Here is a 22,648-nt window from a genome sequence, read left to right as displayed (position 1 = left end):
GAAGGCTCTTGAACAGCACAACTAGCAAACAAGGAGGGGCATGACTTTCAGCAATTTTCAAAGTTATGAAAAATAAAAAAAAAAAATCACACACTTGAATTCTGATAGGAACTGGACTCTTCCTTTTGCTGGGAGTTTAGAAAGGTTTGATAAGCACTGTTAGTAAGATAATTTTGGGAAAGCGATGGAGGGTAGCACAGCTTTTTAGCTCGCTCCTCAGGTCTGTGACAAATATTAGTAATTAATATGATTTAGAGTAAGTTACCTAACCTCTTTTATGCCATTACTTCCTTACCTGTAAATGGGTTTATGAAGAGTATTTATCTCACGGAGAATTGCTGTGAGGATTAAGGGAATTTATATGCTTAGCAGAATAAAAGTATAGTCAATATTAACATTATTATTATGTTGACAGTTTCAAAGGAGTGTTCACACTTACAGGAATTTTCTTCATAAGCAATCAAGTCAGATACAGATTTTTTTCCCTTCATCTTTTAAAGCTGAGTGTCTGGAAGGCAAATTTGAGGACATTTTCTTAATCAGTGGCACTGATTCTCACTTTTTCAACATATCATTGCTCGTTTGTATTGAAACTTGATAGTCAATGCTAAAAAAAACCTGTTGACCATTGGCTGGGTTACTGACAGAGTCATGGAAAGAGGGCCAATAATTAAGGAGGAACTTGGCTTCACTGGCTGGTGAATGGGGCCACGAAAAGAGTATTTTCCATGGTTCACACATGAGTGAAAAAGGTGGGCTTCAGAGCCTAGGAACATTTTGTGCTTTCCAGCCACAAAACCTTGGGCAAGTCATTAAGCAGCTCTGAGCCTCTGAAAGAAGAAAGAAAGAAAGAAAGAAAGAAAGAAAGAAAGAAAGAAAGAGAGAAAGGAAGGAAGGAGAAGGAGGAAGGAAGGAAAGAAAGGAAGGAAGGAAGGAAGGAAGGAAGGAGGAAAGAAAGAAAAGAAGAGAAAGAAAAGAAAGGAAGGAAGGAAAGAAGGCTACTCTGCTTTCTTCACAATATTATGTTGAGCTTTAAATGGAAAGATGTGGGGCACCTGGGTGGCTCAGTGGGTTAAGCCACCGACTCTTGATTTCAGATCAGGTTATGGTCTCACAGTTGGTGAGATTAAGCCCTGTGTAGGGCTCTGGGCTGGCAGTGCAGGGACTACTTGGGATTCTCTCCTTCTCCGTCTGCCTCTTCCCCTTTCTCTCTCTCTCTTTCAAAATAAATACATAAACTTAAAAAAATAAATCGAAAGGAGTGTATAAAAGTAGCATATAATTTGGCCCTAAAATTTTAATTTTTTTTCATAAAAAACCAAACTCGTATGTGAACAGTAAGATTATGTTTACCTTTGTCTGTGTCAAGTGTTTCATTCTTCCTCCTGCTTATTTCGTAGTCATGGATAATCTAGGTGAGCGTTCTGTCACAGTGGCAGCACATTGGAATACCTCAGGGGTTTTAAGAGATGCAGATGTGTGGGTCCTACACTTAGGTACCTTGACTTACATTTTCTGAGTCCAGCTCAGTCACTAGCAATTACAGCAGAGGAGAAGGAACACAAGCTGTCTTTGTGAAACATTTATGAAAGAGGCAGGGTTGGAGAATGGTTGAAGCTTTGAACTAAAGAGGAATTCACAACATGTTCTGCTTAATTTTCTAAAGCACCTTTTCAGAAGCAGGACCTATGAATTAAAGCAGGTTGGTGGTGGACCTTCTCACCATGATGACTTCGCTTTGGCTTCTCTTGTTTGGCTCCTCACAGCTGTACTGAGAAGAGTTCTCATATTTTCTACATACTTAAGTTCCATATTCCATAGGTGAATTCAGGGAATGCTATATTACCTACTTGTTTTGCATGAAGTCTTTTCCAATGTCTTATTACCTGTTTTTTGTTTGTTTGTTTTGACTCAGAATCTCTTCATCTTCCTCTCCACAGACAAGAACTTTTGCCTTCTGGGATGTCTGTATGAAACTTTATTAATCCCCCTTGGGTGAAATTCTGTAGCACACTCCACATTTCCCGTTCTTTGCACTCTGCCCTCTTCTCCCTACCTGCTATTCAAAGGGTAGGGACCATGAAGTTTCCTCTGGGCCCAGGGCAAATAGAGAGGTAATAAATGAGCATTTTGTAAGCCCCAGTTCTGGTACTGGTGATTATCTTCCTTTATGAGAAATCGAGAGGCCATATCTGGGTAAGGAATGGGGTCTCCTCAGAAAGTGAGTAGTCAGCAATTTATTTCTGGATTTGGATGCCCAGGAAACCAGAGAAACCTGCTTTACTAACATGATTTGTTATCTAGCATAAAGGGCATTTTTTTATGGCCCCTGGTTCCCTGTTCTGAGAGACTGGCTATAACTTTCAGGAGTATCTAGTTTGTGGCCAAACACAGGTCCATTTTGACTTATTAGGAGAAAAAGCAACTTGGGGACAAAACAAACTGCTTTTAGAAGGGAGAAGAGTTGCTTTTAGCCATAAAAGTAATCCACACTCATTGGAAAGGTTTTGGAAAATGAAAGAAGATATATAGAAGTAAAATAGACTGAATATTCACCAGCAAGAGAGACAAGAGTTGTTAGCATTTTGCTGCATTTTATAACATATTTTCTCTACGCATGTAGAATATTTTACAAAATTAGAAAATTCTAAATATGAAGTTTTGTATCCTATTTTATACTTAATTTTATCTTATTAGCATTTTCCACATCAATAAGTATCAGCTAAAATTCGCACTTTTTTTCCTTAAGTAATCTCTGCACCCACTATGGGGCTTGAACTCATGACCCCGAGATCAAGAGTCGCATGCTCTACTGACTGAGCCAGCCAGGCGTCCCTCAAAATTGCACTTTTAATGACTGTATAATATTCCACTGTGCATGCTCTTATTTTTAATAATAAAAACCTTACATTTTTAAATATTTGGGGTCTTTTTATTTAGTATAAATGAAGCCTAAAATATATCTCCATACACAAACTTTTAATGGGTTTCTCATTTTTTTAAAATGGGTCCTGAAAAGAAGGACTATGGGCCCTTGGTGCATGTTCCCAGATTTCACTGGGGTGAGGTTGTTTCTGCCTCAGAACATGCAGAACATGCAGAACATTCGTTGCAATCTACCTTTGCTGAGCAAGGCACACTTTACTCGAAACCACATTTCTGGTTCATTTCCCTATAATGGATTACAAAAAACAGAAAGAACCCAACCTAAGACTCCATCAGTTCTAAGATGTACCATTATGTAATACAGCAACGAGAAAGAAAGAATGCTACTGATTCAATTAGGATGCACCAATTGTAGGACGTATCTAAAATGCAAAAATGTTAAGGTTTGTAAAAATGTGCAACTCAGAAAGGAATATGCCTTTCATTTTATTCTCTTTGAGAGCATTTCTTTGGACCTTTTGCAAGTGGATCAAGATGGATCTGACACAAATTCAGGGACAATGGCTGTCTTTGTCTGATGCACTGACACAGCCTCTCTGCCTTCTCTCCGTTACTTCCCCACCCCCAACCCCTCTCCAGGACTATCCCCACCATAGCCATCATTACAGTTCTTCTGATGACCCACCTGTTGTTCTATTCTCTTCATTATGCTTCAGAATCATCTGGCTGGAATTAAGAGAGCTATCTAGGGGTGGTGGGGGGAGTAAGAGTAGAGTTTGAATATTGAGTCATTTGAAATTTTAGCCTACCCATCTCTTACAACATATTTGGATTACTGAGTTATTTTTGTATGACCACCCATGCTAGCCAGTTTTTGCTTTTATAGGTCAATTCCTACTGTTCTAAAAACTAACTCCCAAATTTCATATCTATTCTTCCCTATTTACACCAGGAGAGAAATGCACACACACACACACATAAGTTATACCACCTTCCCTCCTCTCTCTGGAGTATGTGTATGTGATGTAGATACATATGTACATATCATATATACATATACACTTCTATATATACTTGTATATGTATACTTCATGCTTATAAGTATATATTTTATACTGTATGCCTTATACTTCTTGGAAGAAAGAGGACACTCATATATATGTCCATAATGAGAAACACATATCCATACTTTATTAATCTACATATTTCATAGAAAAATGTACACATTTATCCATAGTCAGCACCGTGGAAAAGACTTTAGCTATATCCTTTTATTTTGTTTTGTAAGTGGGTCAATATCTAATACCTTTCTTTTCCCCACCAGAGTTCTGGGCTAGTTGAGATAAATAAAAGGTAGATGAAGATAAAACTATCATTTTATTTCTAATTAAGCATTGAGCTGAAGAATGCAGTATAGACATGAGGCACAATAGGCTTACTACTAAACATAGCCCAGAATTCAAAGAACTCTGCCTTCAGTCACAGAAACACTGGACCACTACAACGTTCCGTCTCCCCCAAGAGGGGCAGAGACTTAATCCCAAAGGTTACTGCATGGTGCAGAGCCGATGAGAAGATGTGCTTTCCAAGGGCAAGTCATTTCCTAAACACAGTGAGGGGGAAGGGGTGAGCCGGCCATGCCTGCTTTCTCTGCGTAACTCATCTATTACTCATGTCACTCCACGACTGTGAGGAGTGGTGCAGGAGACCAGAAGCATTAGAGAAGAAAACGCTCCTCTTGGAAGCCTGATGAGTGGGAAAGACACATTTCTCCCCCAACGCTGGATTTTATTTTAGAGGAGAAAACTGAGGCCAAGAAAATTTCATCCACTTTGTCAGAATCATGTAGCTAGTTAATGGCAGAGTGGGTCTTAACATTTTTCTTCTCCTGACTCCTACTTTCCTTTTCTTTTTCAGAGGAGAGGGAACCAATGGGCTAATTCATAATAAAAATAAAACCTAGTAATTCATTCACCTAATACTTATCGAACACCCACTGTGTGCCAGCCACTGTCTGGTCTCTGGAGATAGTGCTGAACAATTTAGAACAAGTACCTGCCTTCTTGAAATTTACCTCCTAACTGGGGAGACAGATAATAAACAACCAGCTTCAAGTAGGCCACATGGTACAAAGACAAGTGAGACAGAGTGAGAGTGACAGAGGCTACTCTTTCCAGAAAGCATCCTGGGAAGGCCTCCCCGAGGAAGTAAGATTCGAAGAGAGGAACCAGCTATAGAAATACTGCAAAAAAAAAAGCATTTAGGCTGAGGAGATGGCTGATGTCTTAAAGACCCACTGAGTCCCAATGTGTTGGGTTTTGAATGCGTGTTTGTGCTAATTTAAAGAGAGGAGGAAGGGCAGAGAAAGTAACAATCAAACGAATAGACACTTTGGACCCCACATGGAGGATGACTACTTTTCCCTATTCCTAAGGCTAATCTTGTCAGCAGATACCAGTGATTAGAATCCTGGGTGAAACATCGCTAGAAGACCTTGCAAACTCTCCATTTTAATTCTCAGTTGAGCAGTGTTACTCTAGGTTACTCATCTGGAAGAATGCCTTGGAATGATCTTTATTGTCCTTTGGTTCTCCCACGCTAATAAGGCAGTATGCTCTCCAAGCAGGGAATGCCACACACATTCAGGGCTAGAGTCTCTCAAAATCCTGAAGCCGGCTGTATTGCTGGTTTACTGTCATCCCTTATTAGTGAAGGTGTCACAGACCTGACTCATGTCCCGTTGGGCATTTGGTATGTTTCTAGTGAATGCTTATATTACATTGATTTTGAATCACCAGTGGTATTAAGCGGTAAACAACACAGCTTTAGAAGAAATCCTCTGAGCTTTTGGATATTAAGATATTCTTAACTTCTGCTCTGTTTTTGTTACAGCCAAGTCTCCGGTAAGTTCCAAAGGATTGTATAGCCTAGCTCATCATTAGGCTCGGGATCCATAAAACTTATGTTTCAAGCTAGTTACTACCGTCACTACAGTGTGACACGATAGGGACCCGCAGTGGTGTGAGATTTCTGGGAAACTGCACATTAAGAGCCAATCCATTCAGTTCACCTGGAAGAAAAGTCATTGGGCAAGAAATGGGAGGGTAGCAATGCCCGGGAACATTAACTTGCTCAGCATGGTGCTGAGCTAGTGTCTGCCAGGGGGGCTACATAATTAAGGTACATGGACTCCCCTAACTATGGGAGGGGAGGAGAGGTAATGGGGACTGGAACAGATCTGGAAAAAGCCTAGCTGTGTATGCATTAGTGTCTTTAAAAAGCACAGGTGAGGGAAATGCCTCTCAGAAGTAAGGGAAGAGAATTGAGGTGGCTAATCACATTCCTCTCTACGTTCCATCTCTCTGTGAAAAGCCAGGATAGAAAAGATGGGGAGATAAAAGTGCACTGTGAATTAACAACAAAGGAAGAGCCCTGGGTTCAGGCTGAGTGTGCCGTGCCCATCGTTGTATTCTCCCCTCCCCCAGCGCTCTCTAACACAGTGCCCCGCGACAATAGGAACTTGATTCTTATTTGTTGAAAGAGTTAGTAAATGAGTGAATAAATGAATGAGGTATGGATTAGGTACCTCGAATCAAAGTCCAGTATGCTTTTCAGGGCCTACCTGATAAATTAGTCTTTATGTAAAAATGAATTGTATAAAGGCAGGCTATGTAAGTGAACTCCAAAGTCACATTATATTTGACAGGATGACTTTGAATGTACTAATCTCATGCCTTCAGAAAGTTTAGAGAGAACTGTGCTCATGAGGCAGAAGAATAAAAATGAACCTGTTCCTAGATTTAATATGACACAGAAATATTTATATGAAGTCTTTCAATGTAAGGTTTGTTATACCACTCAATTTAATATGGGCAAAATTTTGCTATTTATACACACAATTCACTTCTGCTGAGTTTAGCAGGAACTTCAGAAGTGCCTCCAAGACCTATGTAGGTTACACAAGATCCCTGAGACAAAGAAGGCCTTATCCTCTCTGGCCAGCATATTACTTACTTGTACTCAATTATCTGGATAGGTGTACATTTATTCACATCTACCCACACAGCCTTCATATTCTTATCTATCCATATCCATCCATTTCTCAAATTCTCCATTCATGAATCTATCCATACATACATCCATATATCCATCCATGGATCCATGGATCCATCCATCCATCCATCCAATTCATACTTTATAAGCACATGCTATATGCCAGGTCATGTGTATTGGGAATAGACATAACAAAGACGTGGTCTTTTGTCCCAACAGCTCATTATCATTTTTGTTATGAGCTACATCTTGGGTTGACACAGCATGTTGTTTAAACTTCTATTGTACTCTAATGTGGTACACTTGCCCATTTGCACAACTACAAAATTAGCTGATTAGGACCATGATTTGTTTCTAATTTGTTTCTAATCATGTCAATGAGAAATCTGTGCATCAGGGGAAGTATACAGTTTGCCTTAAGTTCTCCCAACTGTTGATGGCAGAATAGAAACTAAGATGTAGGTGTTCTTTATTATAATTCAGGGTTCCTTCTATCACCTCCTGTGCGTAGCTAAAGTGGGTGTTCACTTCCTGAACAGAATGTAGAGTCTATGGAGAGTCAGAGGTCCTGGGTCTAACTATCATTCAGGAAGACCCTGCAAGCCTTGGGAACCTAGAGACCAAAGAGTCTTCAAGAAGCCAAAAAGAGATCAGTGCTACAGCATCTTTTAATTTTTCAAAGAATATTTATGATGTGTCATTAGAAGCCTTCAAGCTTACACAAAACACTGCATTTACACATGACACCCACTTCAGTAAGAGCCTAAGGGGGGACTCATTAGCAGACAATTAGTTATTCAACTTGTTAAACATTAATTCCTCTTATGCCTCTGGTCTGCCCAGCGAAATATAACAGGGGGAAATATAGCAAACTAGAGTTACTGGTCCTTGTCAGCTGGCCTTTTTTTATTCTATAGGTCTAAATATTGCTTTGGTATGTCTTCCATACCCCAGGGGCTCATGGAGGAGGAGGGCCACTAAAGAGAGGGGTAATGTTTTCTTTAATTTTTTTTTTTTAAATTTATGAATGGATGCTCCTTTGCATGCAAGTACCATGGTAGTCTCAAGCTCCCACCATAGAGGAGAGCCCCAGATGTCTCGGATGCTAAAGTTTTTAAGACTTTTGGCACGTGAGGCTGTTGGTACCCACTGACATAATGACCATACTATGGAAGAAAAGATGATCCAGTAGTGAAGATTTGGCAAAGGAAGTATGGAGCAGAGAAAGGGAACTGAGAGCACAGATTCTAGATCCCCAGCATCTAGGGATCTTTGGGCAGGAGAAGGGAAGAACATGGAGGGAAAAAGAGGCAGAAAGCCAGAGGACCAGAGATGCTGCGTTCCACAATGGAAAGCTTGCAGAGTCATGTCTGCAGAGGCATGGCAGCTCTTCTGAAGCATGGTGCAGGGTGAGGCTGATAGGATCCAGGCAAGGGGTCAGGGCATAGGCTACATGCCACAGGTATGGGGCAAGGCTTCAGAATCAGCAGTCCACAATGTAGCTAAATAACCAGGGAAGGTTGGGTAGAGAAAGACCACCAACTTGCAGGGCCAGAACATTCCCAGACCTGCTCCTGGTTTCTGAGCATCCAGGTGGTCTGCAGGGCGAAGATGCACTGGTCTGAAATGACCTATGTACTAGGTGGTAAGGACAGTGAAAGCCAGGGATTCTCAGTCTTATGAAAGAAGCCAACAGTTTGGAGACAGGACGTTGACACCAAAAAAGAAGGAGAACCAAGAAATGAAAGAACGGGGACAGCCTTGGTGATATTAGGAGGAGCCTTTACCCAAAGTCAACTGTGCCTCTAGACTCAGTTGTAAAAGAATCAATGCATTCTCTCCTTCTGCTTAAGTGACTTCAGTTGTCCTTTGTAGCATTTGCAACAGAAAGTGTCCTGAACTAGCGAGTTCTGGTTTCTTCAGGTTAGGACTCGCCTTAAGCTAAATTTTAAGAAATCATTGTTGTCATTCTCTGAGCAGTTTCTGGACCAGAAGTCCAGGACATACTCACAACTCCTCTTGGTAGAGACCCTTCTTCTCATTTTATAAATAGGAACACCCAGGCTCAGAAAGGTGGTCTCTTGCCCAAGGCTACAAATCTGGCAAAATTGTAAAGCTGATTCCAACCGACTCTGAAGTTCTGGTGTTTTCCCCTCTGCCATATTGCCCCCAGCCCCACCCCCCAGGTGAGGTTAATCCCCAAGATTTCTGATGACTCTTTAAGGCTTCCATTCCACTTTCCTGCCTGCAGCACTGTTAGCTTTATTTCTCCCCTTTACTCATCAACACATACGGTTCTCAGAATAGGCCCCCAGGATCCTTGCTCATGGCTGGGAATGGCTAACTAATTATCTGTGCATAGCATGCCAATGGGCAAAGACACCCATTATATATATATATATATATATATATATATATATATATATGTGTGTGTGTGTGTGTGTGTGTATCTATATATCTATATCTATCTATCTATATATCTATATATGCTATTAAAAATACATAGAAGCTCTCTCTAGGGGCACTTGGGTGGTGGCTCAGTGGGTCACATGTTCGACTTTGGCTCAGGCCATCATCTCCTTGTTTGTGAGTTAGAGCCCGCACCAGGCTCTGTGCTGATGGCTCAGAGCCTGGAACCTACTTCAGATTCTGTGTCTCCCTCTCTCTCTGCCCCTCCCTCACTTATGCTCTGTCTCTCTCTCTCTCTAAGATAAACGAGCATTAAATTTTTTTTTTTTTAAAGCAGCTCTCTATATAGAAGTTGCTGCTCGGTTGACGTTGGTGATATAACTCAGGAGGGGCACATATTTTCTCTTGGAAGCATTTACTGAACCCCAAGGCATGATGCTGATGCAGGCTAGGGGCAATAGGGTCTGGAGAGGAGCCCCCTGTCCTCGCCTCTCTCTCTCCCAGCCTCATCTCAGGTAGCTGAGCCGTGCCCTGCATGCCTGTCTGCCAGCCTGCCAGGTGGGTCTTCCCTGTTAGTGCCAGCCTGCTGCTTTATGTGGCACCGTGTGACTGATTTGATGACCTGTGACCTGACTGTCCATCTGGCCACTCCAGAGTTCGCCCGGCTGTTTACCTTTTTTTGCTGTGACTGAATTTCCATTGCCTCTCTCAGCATCTGACTTGCAAACCATTCTGCTCTGTCTGTTAAATGGATGAAAAGAGAGAGTGACCTCCTGCTGCCAGTTCCGCCCTGTGCCCTCCCCGTCTTCGATCAGAATGCACCTGTGCTTCGGAGGCTTCCGCTTTCTCCTGAACTTGCCATTGCCTCCACAGCCGCCATCCCAGCTTGCCATGTGTGCGGTGCTCTGTGAAAGGAGAGACGTTTCATTTTGTACTTGGCAGGCGCTGAACTCAACTGGACAGTGAGACCCAGGAAATATGACACCATCTGCTTCCTGCCATGTTCTGGCTCCGGCACTTGATGTCAGGGCATCAGCTGTTACCTGAGTGCACTGGGTCCTGTGAAGTGAGCCATCCAGGAAACACCTTTGCTAACACTTTCTTCAACAGCACAATTTATACTGGCCAGCCTGCACTGCTGAGCATTTTTTCCTTCTTGACTCCCAAAGTAAAAATGTCTTCCTGCTTTCTAAGTTTTCCAAACAGAGTATATATGCATAATTATATAGGCACATAATAGAAATGTTTGCTTATTTGGCCATCCTTTTGTGTATGTGGACTTTTTTTCTCCTAGAGAGGTAGCTTTCTCAGATCAGTCCCTGGCTGCCTTGAAATGTATCAAGTGCTCTGTGCTTTAGTCTCCTCCCCATTCCAGGAGGTAGTGACGTCCTTAACTAGTGGTTACCTGAGGATGAGGTAGTCCAAAAGGAGGATTAATCGAACAACTGTGTCATGGAAAATAGGAGAGACTGGTTGGGCCTCCTCCATGCTGGGAGCACCTAATCCAGCTGGCAGCACTCAGGGCTATAGGAAGGAATAGGGACTGCTTCCCTCTTGCCATGGTCCCTGCAAATCTCAAATTTCCCTGAACCCCTGACCTGCTGCTCTTTAGTTCTGGAAGCTGCCAGGCAGGTGGCATGGGTGATGCATTCAAGGCTGAGTTCTTTCCTGACTCAGTGGTTGTAATCCCATTGTGGACAGACAAATCAAGCCACCTGTGTGGAATATTAAAAATGAAACAAAATGCAAAAAACAACACTGCCGATCTGTTAATGAATTTTCAGACTCAAAGTATGCCATCTGGAACAGACACGCTGGCTTCTGGAATCTGTGTTGCTTCTTTCCTCTTTCTTATGATTTTGACATGGCTTTGGTTAGCCATTTCTATTTTGATGTTTAAAGAGTGATATTACACAAAATATGAATCTTAATTGAAAATGTATGCTTTTCTCATTTAAGTTGCTGACTCTTTGAAGAATTATAGCATTGCAAAGTTTTCCTGGTGGGGTTCCTGAGAAAATTCTTTTTGGTCACCAGATTGTTTCCTGAATTAGCTGAAGCCTCTAGGTCCTAGGTCATAAGAGAAAATGAAACAATTTGTCACAGTGTCGAGTATGACATTAGAGAAAATGCTGTGTATGAATTGTAATCAATGCATTGTTTTTTGTGAAAGACTGAGAGAATGGGTGGGCTGCTCATGAACATACGCTGCAGCCCCTGACAGCCAGACCATTACCATGACTTTTTAAAAAAAAGTTTATTTATTTTGAGCGAGAGCACACGAGATTGGGGGAGGGGCGGAGAGAGGGAGAGAATCTCAAGCAGGCTCTGCACTGTCAGTGAAGAGCCCAACGTGGAGCTCGAACTCATGAACCGTGCAATCATGACCTGAGCCAAAATCAAGAGTTGGATATCCAGCCAAGTGAGCCACCCAGGCGCCCCATTGCCGAGATTTTATAAAATTTTTTTTTAATGTTTATTAATTTTTAAGACAGAGAGAGACAGAGCACGAATGGGGGAGGGCAGAGAGAGAGGGAGACACAGAATCGGAAGCAGGCTCCAGGCTCTGAGCCATCAGCCCAGAGCCCGACGTGGAGCTCGAACTCACGGACCGCGAGATCGTGACCTGAGCTGAAGTCGGACGCTTAACTGACTGAGCCACCCAGGCGCCCCCCCCACCCCCCCATTACCGTGATTTTAATAAGAGTCATGGCTATACTCAGCCAGTTCCACCACCCACTGGACTTTCCTCTGGGAAGCCTGATGAAATGCACGTGAGCACCATACATTTATGTGTGAACACACACACACACACACACACACACACACATACACACACACACACAGTGTATCCATGCCATTGTTTTTACACCTGCTAGAACCTATGGACAGAACTGCTGTCTCCTCCTGTGACCGATGAAGACAACTCAGAGCCCCTTCTGATCCATCTGCCTCTGCCAGGCTAAATTCTCCCTTTTGTGGGATGTTGAAAACTATAACCTATACTCTGGTCCTAGAGATGGCAGAGGTGGCATTAAAAATTTGCTCATGTTTTCAACTCAGAGGGTTAGATAATTATGTGGCTTGAATCGTCGCATAGACTATGGTTTGCTTAATTACTAATTTCTGGTGAACCATGTTCTATTGTTTAAGATCCTATTGTTTAATATGTCCTGGCCTTTGGACATTTGTAGAAATATCTGTGTGAACAGCACAGTAGTTCTTCACTGAAAAGAAGGCAATACAGGCGTGGTCCTATGCAGCAGTGGCCACTTTGTTGGCACTAAATGATAACTACTTTGGGCATCTTAGAGGATGCCATGTTCTCTTCAAAGAGCCCACCACACACAGAGAGTAAAGGATTAGGAGTCCCATAATGGAGATCCATTAAATGTTGTAGTGTTAGAAATAATTAAGCAGCATTTTATGATAGCACCAGTAGGCTAGTCAAGTGAATAATTCTTTTCAGGGTTTGCTCTTTCTCTCCATAGGTAAAGGATTTAGATGGATTTATGACATTGGCTGAAACGAATCAGTGGATAAACGATTATAGGATTTGAATGTGGTTAAGCCAAGATTAATGCTGCCGATTCTTGAGAACATAGGAGATGACTGTCACCCAAGTAAGTGAACTTGCAGTTCAAGATGTACTGTTTCTGGCCAACAGTTCAAATTCTCTGGGCACATCGACGTGCACACACTCTCTCAACCCAAACCCAGCATTCCCGTGTCACACTGTGAAGGATGGTAAGCAAACAATAATGATAGAGGGCTTGAGATGTGGTGAATAAAGTACTCAATGTGACTAAACTGCTGCTTACTAGCATTCTCAGGTCACCAGGGTACCATTTAGGCCGGGGCCTTAACGAGGTCATTTACCTTTACCTACACCAGAACCATTACCTTAATTGCTACTCAGCCTTCATGAAAGTGTTTATGGGTAAACAGTTTTCACCAAGGGAGTTATTAACTACCCCCTGGATTACCATAGGATCAGGAATCATAAAAATAGTAGCAATTGTAGTCATAATAACCTATGTTGTGTAAGTATCTGTTATAAATGTCTTAAATTTTCACCACCACCATCACCACCCAGAGCAGCTTTAGGGTGAAGCACAGCATAAGAAACAGAGCACTGGTTATTAAAAAAAACATGGATGGATGAGAGGGTCCTCCTTATTCATCAAGTCTGGAAAGCATAAAAGAACAAAAGGGCTGCCATACCTTAACCTACCTATTATCTCTATCTTTTTATACTTGTGCTGAGGAACTAGTGGTAGACATGTGGATTGTTCTCATCTTAAAGAGGGGGGAAATGTGCTAAGTAAATATATTTTACATGTGTGCCCAAGGTCAAGGGAGAGCCAGAGTTTTGCAAATAGTGTCAGTTCCATCGTCATTGGCTCATTCTATGGCTACATGGCACCCAAATAAGTTGAAAGCAGATATTTCAATCCATGCCCCAGAAGTTTAAGTAAATTAAATAGGTGGGGGCTGTGGAGACCTAGCTATCTCTTTTTGTGGACTGCTTTTCCAGTCCCTTGCCATGCGTCTACTTAACAGTAGATTTCCTGTAGACTGAAAAATACCTAGACTGAATTCTTGGTTGAGTCAACCTGGAAATATTTCCCACATCAGTCCTAACGTGTCTAAGCTGATGTTCCACCCATATGGACTCATAAAGTCCTTTCTGCTTCTGGACCATTGTGATACACTTCCTCTCTCTCCTTAGCTGTCTGCATTACCTACAAAATAAAACTCAGCCTGAAAGAGTTTCATTCCATACACTCTGCTTTGGACCCTTACCCTTTTCTCTAGCTGTCACTTACAACTTCCCTACACATGTAGCACTCTGGATCATTTATGCCTCACTCTGTATGCCTGCCCTACCAGAAGAAAGCAAGATAATGTAGTTAAAGAATTTCTCAAATTGATCAATAAAGAGATCATCTCTAAATGAAACAAATGATTGTACATTTCCATACTGACTTCTTAAGTACAAATAAAAAACTTGGTATGAGCTGCTTCTTCTTCTTCTTCTTCTTCTTCTTCTTCTTCTTTTAAATATGGAATGCTTCACGAATTTGTGTGTCATCCTTGTGCAGGGGCCATGCTAATCTTCTCTGTATCGTTCCAATTTTAGTGTATGTGCTACCAAAGCTAGCACTGGAATGAGCTTCTGCAAGGACCCTATAGACTGAGTACGATTCTCTTTCTTGGTCAGTAGCGAACTAGATGGTTCTTCTTCCAAAGGGAGCCTTTGAAATATTTGAGGAAAACAATCATAGATCCTTCAAGTCTTTTCCTCATCAGGGTAATATTTCATGTTTCTTCAGCTGCTACTTACAGGAAATAGTTTCAAATTCCCTTCCATTCAGCTTACTTCTCAGATGAAATCCAGTTGTGTAATGCCTTTCTTAAAGAATAAACAGTATGGCACACAGACACATCATTCCCTTGATCCGGATTCCACACTTCTAGAGTTGTCTTCTCAAATTGTTAAAAGACGTTTTTGCAGCCACATCCTATACGATTAACCCACGTTGGTCTTGCTGTCACCTAAAAAGCCTATATCTTTTAAAAACACATGCATGACTATCTTGAAGCCATCCCTCCTTCATTCTGTATTTATGCAGCTGGTCTATTGAGCATAAATGCAGGCCTTCACATTTATCCCTGTTGAAATCCATCTTGTTAGTAAGCCCAACATTCTAGCTTCTCAAAGTCTTTGATGATCCTGGTTCAGTATTTCGATCCCCTAACGAGTTCTCTCAGATGAAAATTGATCTACATACCATTTTTGTACTTGAGAAAATGTTGCTGTCACAGCCTTATACTCGAATCAAAGGAGACCTGTCTCAGCCTAGGTTATGAACTAAAAACTCAACATCTACAAGAGTGAAGAGGAAGGTAATAGAGAGTGGTTAAGACCAGAGTGTGTTAAGGTGTCTTAGTTCACACCTGAATCACAATAACAATATGTAGACCAACAAAACCAAGTGAGCCTTGGCAACTGGTGGGTAAAAGTAGCTGTGTTTCCATGGGGTCACATTCCAGTGGCATTTAAAGTATGTCGAAACTAAGGCCAAATAGCTCCCGCTGTTTTTGACAACTCAAGCTGCAACAATGTGCAGTATATTTTTCATCTTAAGATAGTGCTCATAATACACACTAATTAAAACAGGGCACAACAAAATCATGGACTGATTCTCCTACCACGCAAGGTTATATACCTTGCTTCTGCCCTCATGAAATTCTGCCTAACAACAAGGAGATCACAAGGAAGAACCCCCTGGAGACAACAGTCAAAACTTTCTACGTTGCTAGTGGTAAATGTGGCCCAGAGAAGGGGCAGAGCAATTTGATTATGTATCACTGATTAGGTGAGTGTCCAGACACATGAACAAAGGGGTGATTTCTCAGGAAAGCAATAACTGATCCACACTGTTGTTGTTGTTGTTGTTTAATCAGACAGACACACACACACACACACACGCACACACACACACACATACACGCACACACACTGAATGAATGAATGAATGAATGAGGAAAGGGCCTATCCAAAGTAAGCTGGGATAAACTCACTGCTGTTTTCCCAGGTAATAAAGATGGCTATCTTTGTCCAGAACAGATGCTATGAGATCATGTCTCCAAGAGATGAACTGAGAATGAATTCACTTAAATTATGATGCTTACAGAGAGGATTTTAGCTGAACATTTGTTCATATGATTTATGGCACCCTCCATCCGGTGGAGTCAATGTGAAAAAATGAAACTTAATTACAGCATACAGACAGTTTGCTTAAAAGAGAGCTAAAAGTTTGTGGGGATTTTTTTTTTTTTATGAGACAGGAAGCTTATCCTAAAAGAAAAAAAGAAGAAAGCTTTATAAAACATTTGCAACTCATCAGAAGTGTGGGTCTGGTCCTTAGTGTTGGGGGAGGGGAGGGTTTGGGCTGTGACTCCCCCTAGCCTCTAAGCAAATTACATCCAACCCCAGGTCCTTACCCAACTCCTACTCCAACATTAGCCTCTCCAGGATTCTCTTTTACTTTAGCCTCGGCTTTCCCTTTAGGGAAGAGAGTAGTATTATTGTCCTTTCTCCTTGGCAACTCAAGTCTGGAATTTTAAATTTATAGCGAAAGAACGGTTCCGGGTTTATATGGCTCAGAGGGCGTTATTATCAAATCCAATTAAAAACATTCCTTCTGCTAATAAAAAAGCCAGCACCTTCCCTTTAAACTAGGACCCACCCTTAAGTTAATTAATGGCTGTTAGCACCTTATTTGCTTTCAAGGGTCTCTCGGGTACCCAGCTTCTGAGGCAAAGCAGAGTCTAGTTGGTAGGTCAGTGGCTTAGTTTGATTCACATGCCTGACCCCCAACTTATTCTGCATCTGAAGTTGAGTCTCTTAAACTCTTTATGTCTTGAGATCTCCTCCTGAGATCCCATCCAGAGAGGCCAGGTTAATGGTACTTATTTGGCAGGGTTTTTTAAGATCTACAGATGAACCTGTCTGATGAATAATACTAATGCTTAGGATACTCATCGAATGATAATTGGCCCTCTTTGGACCATTTAGGATTCAAATGCCTCCACCCAATCATTCCGTGAACAGCAGCCAGCCTCTGAGGGTTAGATTTAGCTTTTTCACTTAAATTTGCAAACTGGTACTGCTTTCATCAAGAAAGAAAATACAACAACGAAAAGATACTAGCTAACATTTGGATAGCATTTTGTATTTTCAGCATGCTTTCAGATAATACATTATGTAACTCACAAGCAAACAGCATTTTATCTTTTTCAGGCATGCGAAGACAGCTGGATTCCTGAATTCTCAAAAACTAATCATGAGCACCTCTGAGACCGACTGTTGGGTCTATTTTCAATAGATTTTGCAGTTAAAAAAGTGATCGATGATTCCATTTCCTCTCCAAGAGTCAAGTGAATTTATCAGCTTCTGATTCCTGCTTTCACCTAAAATAAGGTGCTGGTCTGGGCGTTCAAGCTCAGTTTCGGGGGGAACCCACCCAATTCATCCTCTTTTCCTTATTACTCACCTACCAGTTCTTTCTCACCGCCGTTGCTGCTCCGGTAGCTTTAATGGAGGGCAGCAGCACCGAAGAGCTGCTCTACAAATGCAGGTGTCTTCCCTGCACGGAGGAAAGAGGAACGTCTATCACTGAAGCCTCACCTACAATTTATCTAACAGATTCTACTTCCTGCATGCCATTTGCCAGTATTTATCCTGTGTGTGGGCTCCCATGGAGGATCCTCATAAAGGATGGTCTTGATATAACCTAGAGTCATGTTTTTCCATCTAAATAATGAAGAGGCTTCAGTTCCCTTTCTCTTTTGTTTCCTACAGCTTAGACAAGATGTCCATAACCAGAATGGTTAATATGAAGGTTGTCCTTTTTTTTTTTTTTTTTTTGCCTAGAAAGGGGCCATATTTGTACTTTCTTTCCTTAAAAAAATTGAATTTGACAAGCATCCTTCCTTCTTTCCTTCCTTCCTCTCTCCCTCCCTCCCTCCCTCCCTCCCCCTTCACTTCCTCCCTCTTTCTTCTTTCTTAAATATCAATAGCCAGCTTTTTCTATGTCAAAGTGTCTTCCTTTAGAGATTAAAATATACAATAATAAAATGCCTTTTATGTATAATCACTTGACAGGTAAACTGCTTTGTCTGACAATGTTTTAAATTAACAGTAACCTAAAAAGCATACAGGACTCTCCATAGGGAAGTTTCTTTCTTCTTCTTCTTCATTTTTTAGTCTTCCAATTGCAAGCCATTCATTTTTACATTTCCATGTTAAAGATAGGACACTAAAAGTGCATTACCTTAATAATCAATAACTCAGTGGGAGGTCCTAATGGGGAGAATTCACTGGAAGCTACATTCCAGTTGAAGTAGCAAAGGACCACCATAGGCCTGCAGGCTATAATTAGACAACCATAAAACTAGGAGGTAAAGGGTGGCAGACTACATTAGCAGTAAAATGCTAACTTGCAAGTAATAAGTCTCGAATCTTTCATGTCTACTCGAGTGTCACTTATACTTGAACAAGGAAAATGTTATGTTAAAGAACAAATTTACATTTAGGATCCCTAAAGCTTAAGGACTGGTGAAGGTTAGTGTGGCAATGAGAAAACAAATGAATACAAATCTGCACACTTCACAATTTTCCCTCAGTGCTCTCTTCCCTCTCCCTTTCTTTTCCATCCACCCGTTTTTCATCCCCCTCTAGGGTCTGAGAAACATCACAGAATTTAAACACAGGAAACCAATATAAAAACCCTCTCATGCAAAGAAACAGTGCGGCTGACTTTACATTGTTTCTATTCATGGCTCGCTAGTTTTACATTTTCTGATCAGTGACTGCCACTGAGACCAGGAAACCAGTTTCTTCAAGAGCATCAGTGGACTGTCTGAAGGCCTTGCATTATTGATTTTCTGCTCGTAGATTCCAGTTGCTCTGTCAATCATGGGCCAGAAACACAAGATGGCAGTCAATAAGCAAAAGGACTGAGCTCCCATGAAGACAGCAAAATAATTCAAAAGATCTGATTGAAGCAGAAAATGCCAAAATCCTCAAGAGAAAAGAAATCAGATAAGCCTTTCTGGAAACGAAAGTCTATAGTACCCCCAAAGGCACATTGTTTTCGAAGGGGAAAATATTCTTGCCAAGTGAGTCTGAATCTGTCCACCAAATGAATGCATTAATGCAAACATGTGTTAGGCAACAATATAGGTGGGGATGTCATAATGAGGAATATTATTCTGCTGCCATTGGATAGAAATGTATAGGGCAAACATGAAGTTGTAAGAACATGTGCTGAGGACTGTAGTAGAGGTAAATACAAGTGGATTTGTGACTACAGACGAAGGAGATGCGACAGCCTGGGCAAGTCAGGAAAGATCCCAGGGGTGACAGTTGAATTGCATCTTGAAGAATGCTTAGGAGTTCTACAAACAAAGGGGGAGCAGAACACTGCAGGTTGAGGACTTAGCATGCGGCCATCACCCTACACTTGCTTACGTTTATTCATACAGATTAAATGAGCATATGAATTATTGAAAGAGGCATTCTTTAGACTAGAGCTATGAACTGAACACTCTCTTATGTTGGTTTTCAACTGTTTAATGATTTTTTCCCCTCGTCTTCTATGAGCTGTAATCCCACAGTGTCTATATCATGCTTTGTGCAAAGAAGCTGCTCAATAAATATTTGTTAATGGATTGATCAGGAAGAGAAAGGCTAAGCATGAACTGAAGGAAGGCAGCAAAATATCTTTAAGGAGTTATTAAATGTCTTTAGGATCCTTTAATGTGACTAAAAATATTAAAATTACTAAATGATGAAAAGACAAATATGAAAATTCAAGAGTAAAGTATCTGCTACAAATCCAATGTTTGGATAATGGGGTTTTCTGCTTGATGGGATTTTCTGGTTAAAGAAAAGCTATCCTAAATCTTTCAAAGTTGTATTTGTTCAAGTTACTACCATACCTGCTAGATAGGGGGCTAAGGGTTCTTCCCATCGTTTCCTGAATAATCAGACTCCACTGCTCCCACCCGTCAATCTCACTCATTGGACTCCAGCCACAGTGGCTCTTGCAGAAGATGCCAAGTGTCTTCTCACTTCAGGATCTTCTTAATACGTTATTCTTTCCACCTGAAACATTTCTTCTCCTACAAGGTATGAGGGGTTTACATGCCCCGGAGAGGGCTTAGGCTCAATCTCACTGAGTTCAGCCTGTAGCACTAACTTCTAGGAGGTTGCCACTAACCTTTACAGCTGCCTAGATTGCACGGAAGCAAATGACTTGCAGGAGCTCACCTCAAATCCTCTGCAAACCTCCTCTCTGCAGTCTGGCCATGAATCTTTGCACCTGCCACTGGAGAACACCACTTTCTCCTCTTTCTCTTCTTCTCTGCCTTCCATTTATTGTCTAACTCTAAACTGGGTCCCCCAAAGGAAGAGGATTCTGGGAAATGTAGTTCCTCATTCTGCTAAGCAGTGAAATTGCAATAGAAGAGGCGGTGGCTAGGTTGAATTGACTACAGATAATCCAACACCCTGGCCAACTTCTACCCATCCTTCATTTTCCCAGACTATTTCCTGACCCCTAGACAAGATTATGCTCCTCTGTCATAGTATTTTTCTTATTGACACTTAACACAATTACAATATTATGGTTATAGGTGTAACTATGGATTAAATGTTCCTCTTTTCCACTAAAGGCACTCATTCTTTGTGTTTACCTAATATCCTCTCACCCTCTGCTGCCTACTAGGCTCTCCATACACATATACTGAAGGCACGAATGAAGTACCTCACATTTCAATGATTTATACTCCTGCAGTGCCTGAAAGTCATCCTTTCTGAATGTTGTACACAGGTGATGTTTTGATATTAAAGGCAACAAGGGGAAGGGACTGGCTTAAATCAATGATTGAAGGATAAACTTGGGAACTGTTTTAAAGGTTAATAGTAGGGGGGACAATTTGGAATTCTCTATCATAAGTTTTTAAAATATGTCTATCCTTTGACCTAGAAATTCTAAGAATGCATTCTAATGACATTTTAGGCTGTGAAAGAGATTGATGTATAAAGATTATTCATTCCATTATTCATTGCAGCCTCTGGAAAGCGTTGTCCTTACTCTGTGTTTATACTTCAACACCTCCCACTCGCTTCTTAAACCACTATTGTATGTCTTCGGTTCCCATAAACCCACTGAAAAAGTCTGTCTGATGCCAGTAATGACCCTCTTCTCATCAAGAAACCCAGTGGATATTTATAGTTTGTATCTTACTTGACTTCTCAGAACACTTGGCCTGTGGATAGTTTTCTCCCTTTTAAACATCCTCTCCCTCTGGCTTCTAGTACTTGACTACTCTTCTGCCTTCCTGGCCACCCTTTCTCAATCTCAATCTCTGCTTTGTGTTTTTGCTCTGGGTTTTCATCCCTTTCTGCTCTCTCTGGGCAAATCCATTCTTTCCTGGTATTTCCATTACCTCTCACATGCAGAAAAATCTCAAGTCTATCGCTAGACTGAAAGGATTTAATACATGCAATTGGCTATTAGGTATCTCAATTCAGCATGCGAAACTCAACTTACTTTAAACTGAATATACCTGGGGCACCTGAGCGGCTCAGTCAGTTAAGCACCCAACTCTTGTTTTCGGCTCAGGTCATGATCTCATGGTTTGTGGGTCTGAGCCCCAAGTCAGTGCCCTGTTAGCGCAGGGCCTGCTTGGGATCTCTGTCTCTCTCCCTCTCTCTACCCCTTCCCCACTCTGTCTCTCTCTCTCTCAAAATAAATAAATAAACTTAGAAAAAACCAAACTGATTTTGTCATCATTCCCAGCAAATGTGCTTCATTCAATTACTTATTCAGCCCAAAGTGTGTGTGTGTGTGTGTGTGTGTGTGTGTGTGTGTGTGTGTGTGTGTCTGCGTGTCTGTGCATACGCTGTGGAAATGGAGATGAAGGGTCTTTTTACTTACTTTCAGGTAGGCAAGTGAATGAGCAGCAGGGCAGAAGTCCATGATCATTCTTTTTAATCTAGTTCTGTTTTCTTCACAGTTAGTAAATTCATTCCAGATTTGGTCAATATAGTACCATCAAGCTCTAATTTAGAGTGTTTTGGGCTTTAGACTCCTCCTCTTTTTGTGAATATTTTAAGATATTTTAGATAAGACAAAGAAAGCTTGGTACCTTTCAAACCAGAATCTATAAGCTTCACCTTTAATGGCTGCATAATTCCATCATATGGGAATATCAGTTTATTTAACCATTCTCCTATTGGTATATTCTAATAAAAAATGAGTTCAGAAGCATTCTAGTGAAGCAGCCCAGGTTAGTTAGGCTGCAGTGAGGGTAGGCTTCATTATATACTAATGTTCACATGAGTCTGAAGATATTTAGAGTTTGATTTGAAAAAGGAATTTCTAGCAGGAGTATATTCACCAGTATTTCTGTGTTCCTTTAAAAGAGATCTGCTTCAATATTCTGAAATAATCTGTCAGAAATAAAATAGAACACCATCTTTACGAGCTTGGGGGATTATTGTGTGCTCTATGCAAGAAGGGCTTCATACTTTACATAATTATGGGAATGTTTGGCTCTGCCTTGGTTGAAGATTACAGAAGGATAGTTTTCAAGATATTTTTGCCTTATCGACATTTCATAAGTCAATTCAAATATGAATAAATCTCTGGAAGCTTGAAGAGAGAAGGAAGATGGCAGCTTACTTTCCAGAGGAATATGACTTTAGTTTGATTCATCTGAA

General features: G+C 41.2%; 1 long non-coding RNA gene and 1 other non-coding gene across 7 annotated transcripts in view; one reads left to right on the top strand and one right to left on the bottom strand.

Moving 5' to 3' along the window:
* Positions 1–17,264, top strand: part of LOC109502415 — a 31,675-nt gene extending 14,411 nt beyond the window's left edge. For all 6 annotated transcript variants that reach the window (XR_006584444.1, XR_006584443.1, XR_006584440.1 and 3 more), the window contains 2 exons: positions 12,840–12,971; positions 17,159–17,264. This is a non-coding gene — a long non-coding RNA (uncharacterized LOC109502415). The remainder of the gene's footprint in view (positions 1–12,839; positions 12,972–17,158) is intronic.
* Positions 14,409–14,515, bottom strand: LOC111562021. The gene has a single exon (XR_002745082.1). It is a non-coding gene; the product is annotated as a U6 spliceosomal RNA (small nuclear RNA).
* Positions 17,265–22,648: the final 5,384 nt, after the last annotated feature.

The sequence above is a fragment of the Felis catus genome, chromosome C1, assembly GCF_018350175.1.
Source record: "Felis catus isolate Fca126 chromosome C1, F.catus_Fca126_mat1.0, whole genome shotgun sequence".
Lineage (NCBI taxonomy): Eukaryota > Metazoa > Chordata > Mammalia > Carnivora > Felidae > Felis > Felis catus.
This window is presented reverse-complemented; position numbering and strand designations above follow the sequence as displayed.